The sequence below is a fragment of the Marmota flaviventris genome, chromosome 16 (genome assembly GCF_047511675.1).
Source record: "Marmota flaviventris isolate mMarFla1 chromosome 16, mMarFla1.hap1, whole genome shotgun sequence".
NCBI lineage: Eukaryota > Metazoa > Chordata > Mammalia > Rodentia > Sciuridae > Marmota > Marmota flaviventris.
Genome location: NC_092513.1, coordinates 36,144,308 through 36,150,443, shown reverse-complemented (window position 1 = coordinate 36,150,443; position 6,136 = coordinate 36,144,308).

The following is a 6,136-nucleotide window of genomic DNA, read 5'->3' as shown; positions in this document are numbered from 1 at the left end:
GGGATGCCCAAAAGGGAGGGAGGGTAGGTTGGGTGCATGGGGACAGGAAAGATGGTGGATTGAGATTGACATCATAACCTTGGGAACATGTATGACTGCACATATGGTGTGATGCTACATCGTGTACAATTATAGAAATGTAAAGTTGTGCTGTAATTGTGTACAATGAATCAAAATGTCATTTATACCTAGTTAAAATAAATTAAAAAATAATAGTACCTCATATTAAAAAAAAAAAAAAAGATAGGGTTGCCCAGCCTGAGTTCCTTAATTTTTCAGCATTGAAGTCTGGAAAACAGGAGTTCAAGCCTTGGGCTGGGGATGCAGCTCAGTGGTAGAGTGCTTGCCTAGCATGCACGAGGCTCTGGGCTTGATCCCCAGCATCGGGGGTGGGGGTGGGGGGGGGAAAGAAGTTCAAATCTCATATTGCCACAAAAGTCAAAAATCTCACTGAACTTTATTTTTTTCATCTGTAATATCAACCTAATAAGATCTATATTGTGATATATTGAGAGGCTGTTATCAGAACTAGAGAGAATTATGTTGTGGACTACAGTAGACCTTACTAAATGCCATTCATATATTTTTAATTCCATAATCCCTTCCAATTTTCCAAGTGTTTTATAATAAGATAAAGAGGGAATAAAAAGGCTGGAATCTGCAATTATGTGTACATCTGTAATCCCAATGGTTGGGGAGGCTGAGACAGGAGAATCACGAGTTCAAAGCCAGCCTCAGCAATTTATGGAGGCATTAATCAACTCAGTGAGACCCTGTCTCTAAATAAAATACAAAATGGGGCTGGGGATGTGGCTCAGTGGTTCAGTGCCTCTGAGTTCAATCCCCAGTACCAAAAAACTCCATTAAAAAAAAAACAAAACCAACTACAATATTTGTCCTTTTGTGTCTGGGTTATAACACTTAGCATGATATTTTCAAGACTCATCCATATTACAATTTTATTTTTAAATTGCATTTTTTTCTCACAAGACTGAAATCCTGTGGGATTTACCATTTTATGTCATGAAAAGTTACCTGCATCTTTTTCCAAGACCACTCAATTCATGTCCATGGTCCATTTCTTCTATCCAAGAATAGGAAATATCTTTATATTTATTTAAACATTTGGATCCATCATTAGCACTTGAAGTTCTCGTCACATAGAGCTCCAATTAAATCTTCTTGATTTGTAAAATTCAAAGTTGCATTGAAATTCCACAAGGAGGCAGGCTAGTTCCATTAGATTTGGCTTCCTGCAAGAATTTAAATACATTCTAAATGTGATGTATACTCTTAATGGAATATTATTCAGCTTTAAAAAGGAATGGTTATTATGACATGTGCTAAAAAATGGATGAATTTCTTTCTTTCTTTTTCTTTTTTTGTACCAGGCATTGAACCCAGAGCCACATCCTTATTAACAGTGAGCCACATCCTCAGACAGGTTCTCCCTGAGTGGCTTAGGGCCTTCACCAAATTGCTGAGGTTAGCTTTGAACTCCTGATCCTCCTGCCTAAGCCTCCTGAGTTGTTGGGATTACAAGCGAATGCCACCACACCTAGCAGGTGAATGTACCTTAACGAAATTACCCTAAGTGAGCCAGAGGTAGTGGCACAGGCCTGTAATAACAGAGGATTAGGAGGAATCATGAGTTCAAAGCCAGCCTCAGCAAATCCTTGTCTCTAAATAAAAATATAAGCACCTTAGGTTCAATTTTTTTTACAAAATTGTAAAAAAAAAAAAAAAATCACACTAAGTGAAACAACCCAGTCACAAAAAGACAGTATGTTCCATTTACCTGAGGTTTTTAAAGTAGTTAAATTCGGAGACAAATTAGAATGGTGTTTGCCAGAGTCTGTGGAAAGGGGGAATTATTGCTTAATGGGTATTGAGTTTCAATTTCAGAAGATGAAAAAGTTCTGGATATGATTATGGTGACAATTGTACAACAATGTGAATGCCACTGACCTTACTTTAAAAAATGGTTAATATAGTAAATTTTATGGTGCATATTTTGTCACAATAAAAAAGATTAAAAAAAAAACAAAAACAAAAAGAAATTTACAAAGTCTCCCTCTTGACTGTGTATCTTCCCAGAAATCTGAATATACACCCCACGTCCTTGCATAAATTACTTGATGTGATAAATTATATACTTAAAAGAGAAAAATCTACTTGTTTTTTTTTCAGGAAATTTTTTTCTTTGCAGTAGAGTTCTATAAGCTTTACTTATGGATAAATTTGTGTAGCCACCACTAAAATCAGGGTATGGAATGGTTCCATTACCCCATAAAGAACGCCTGTTACCACTTTATAATGCTGTCCCCAACGTTAACTCTGGGAAACCACTTATCTGTTCTCCCCATCGTACTATCATTTCCAAAATCTCATACAAATGGAAACTTCCAACATGTAACCTTTTGGGTCTGCCTTCTTTGACTTAGCAAAATGCCTGTGACATGGACGTTGTTGCCTATACAGTAGTCCACTGTTGTTTTTTATTTTAATTTTTATTTCTTTAGTTGTTGATGGACTTTTATTTTATTCCTTTATTTATATGTGGTTCTGAGAATCAAACCCAGTGCCTCACACATGCTAGGCAAGTGCTCTACCAGTGAGCCACAACCCCAGCCCTAGTCCACTGTTTTTAATACATTGTAATGTTTCAGTATACAAACACACCACAGTATTGTTTTTCCATTCAACTGTTGAAGAACATTGGGTGCTTTCCAGCAGCTTGTGATTGTGAACAGAACTGTTGTACAGGTTTTTGTGTAAACTTAAGTTTTATTACTCTAGGGTAAATACAAGGGTCAAAACGCAGGCATGTGTTGACCTTTGTTAGAAATTTCCACATTGCTTTCCCACCAGCAATGTATGAAAGTTCAGTTGCTCCACATCCTTGCCAGAATCAGCTTGTCTATATCTAAAAAGGTCCTACTAGAATTTTGATTGAAATGGAAACATTTATTATGTTGAGGTTTTTAACCAATAAATTTGATACATTACAATTTTTTAAAGTTTTCAGCATAAACATCCTGTACATATTTTGCTAAAATTACACACAAGCATTGCATTTGGTGTGTGTGTGTGTGTGTGTGTGAAACTACTGTAAAAGCATATATATATATATATATATATATATATATATATATATATATATATATATGTAAATATATATATATAATATATATGTGTATATTTTGTGTATGTATGTGTGTGTATTTGTGTGTGTGTGTGTGTGTGTGTGTGTGTGTGTGTGTGTGGTGCTGGGGGTCCAACCCAGAAACTTGAGCTTGCTGGGCAAACATATTATTTCCTAGCTACATCCCCAGCCCTGGAATTATTTATTTTTTGGAACTGGAAATTGAACCAGGGGTGCTTGACTACTGAGCCAGGTTTCCAGCCCTTTTTATTTTTAATTTTGAGACAGGAATCTCACTGAATTGCTTAGAGCAAAACTAAGTTGCTGAGGCTGGCCTTGAACTTGTGATCCTCCTACCTCAGGCTCCTGAGTTGCTGGGATTAAGGTCTACGCCACCATGTCTGGCTGGAATTTTTGTTTTTAAAATTTAGTTCCTAATTAGTAATTGCTGACTTTTGTGTGTTGACTTGATATTCTGTACAATGCTAAACTCAGTAGTTTTAGGAAGGTTTTGTTTTTTTTCCCAGAATGGGGACAAAACCGGGCCTCAAGTGTGCCAGGCAAGCATTTTACTAGAGTAATATCTGCAGCCCTCCTGGGGATTTTCAATATGTCATCATGAATAGCAACAACTTTATTCATTTATCCAGCTTACATGCATTTAAAAATTTTGGAGGGTGATTTATTGGGAATTGAACTTTATCACTGAGCTACATCCCCAGCCCTTTTAATTTTTTTGAGACAGTGTCTCACCAAGTTGTTGAGGCTCACCTATAACTTGGGATCCTTGTATGTCAGCCACCCAATTAATAATTTTTTGCCTTATTTTGATGGCTAGGATTTCCAGAACAATTATTGAAAATGTTTGGTGAGAATGGACATGCTTACATCTGCTTTTAGAGGAAAAGCGGTTCTCTTTTGCTAGTCTGATGTTAGCTATAGTTTACTGAGTTTTATTTTTCTCAATCATAATTGGTTACCTTTTATCAAATGTTTTTTCTGCATTGATACACTCATGGAGTTTTTTCTTCTTAGTCTTCAGTTTTCTGGTCATCCTTGTCAGGTTTTTATATCAGGGTAATGTTGTCCTCATGAAAGGAGTTGGGAAGTGTTCTTTTCTCTTTATAAAGATTGTTTTAATATTGGTGTTATTCTTCTTTACATATTTGGTAGAATTCAACAATGAAGTCAGAAATTTATTTTCCAGAGGCTCACTATAACTTGTTTCTTTTACTAGTTACAGTACTATTTATGTTGCTTATTCATCTTAGATGAGTTTTACTAACTTGTGGTTTTTGAAGAATTGGTACATATGATCTAAGTTGCCAAATTTATATAAAGTATGCCCTTATCCTTTTATTTTGAACTGAATAAAAATGAAAATGCAACATATCAGAATTTGTGGGATGTAGTTAAAGCAGTGTTTAGAAGGAAATTTATAGTATTAAGATGCTTATTCTGCTGTCATGTACAACTAAGTAGAACAAATCAAAATTTTAAAAAAAGATGCTTATATTAAATACTTCAAATCAATATTCTAAGCGTCTGGTTAAAAATGAAAAACAAATTCAAAATGTATGAAAGAAAATACAGAAATAAATTGAAAAAAGATCAGAGAAAATGAAACAGCTTATTTGAGAAAAATCACTTTGATATATAGTTGAACTAATGAAAATAAACCTATTTGTTCTTAAACATATGGCCTGCTTTTATGATTGTGACTCTATTTGTCTCATTTTTTTTATTCAAGATATCTTTATTTGTGTCTTTCCAGTCAGTTTCACAATCCCCTCTCTCCTGAAGATCAGTTTTTGGTCTGGATCCTATAGCTCCTTCATCTTCCTATCATTTTTATTCTCCTACAGAGCTACAGGAAATACCTGCTTAAGTCTTCCACATACCCACTAATGGGTTCACACTGAAGTGGGAACCATGGTTCTATTCATCTTGTTTTGGGGGACAGGTCCAGATACCCCCATCTTCAGAATCTCTGTGGACAACATACAAGTTTCTATGCTCTCCAAACTCCTAGATGAATATTTCCAGCTATTATAGGAACTTCCTTATCTTGCACTAATCTAGCAGTGGCACTACAGTAGGGTCTAGATGTTTCTGAAGCAGAGTAATCATTCAGCTAAAGGAGCAGATGCTTTATTTCATCCTTACAGGTGCTCCCAACCAAGTAATTATTTTATTACTCATATTCCTTTTTTTTTAAAGTTATAGTTGGACACAATACCTTTTTATTTTATTTATTTATTTTTATATGGTGCTGAGGATTGAACCCAGGGCCTTGCACGTGCTAGGTGAGCACTCTACTCTACCACTGAGCCACAACCCCAGCCCTTCCTTTACTCTGTTTGGGTAACAGAATGCTGGTCTCTTAGAAGGTCATAAGTAGGAGGTGGGACATTGTTCAATTGTTGTTGATTCTCATTAGAATTTAGACAAATAATACTTCTTGCCAGGTGTAGTGGTGTACACCTTTAATTGCAGTGACTTGGGAGGCTGGGGCAAAAGGATCACAAGTTTCAGGTCAGCTCTGGTAATTCAGCCAGACCCTCAGCAACTTAATGAGACCCTGTCTCAAAGTAAAAAGTAAAAAAAAAGGGGACATGGCTTAGTGGTAAAGTGGCCCTGGGTTCAATCCCAAGTACCGAAAAAAAACTTAAAAACCTCTTTTTTCTCATCTTTTCGGGCTGGCTGTTTAAAACAAAAAAAAGGACACCTGGGAAGAAACTGTGGACCAATAGCCTTTGAAATACCATTTATGATAAAGAATTTAGAACCAGAATAAGGTTACCCCTAAAATAATATATAAGTAATCCAGATACTATAATCTAGATTATAATTTAGAAAACCAGATTTATCAATTTTACAGAAACAGAAAGTAGAATGGTAGTTACCAGGCTTGGGGGTGGGAGGGTAAGGAATTATTGTTTGATGGGTATAGAGTATATTTTGCAAGATGAAAAAAATTCTGGAGGTCCA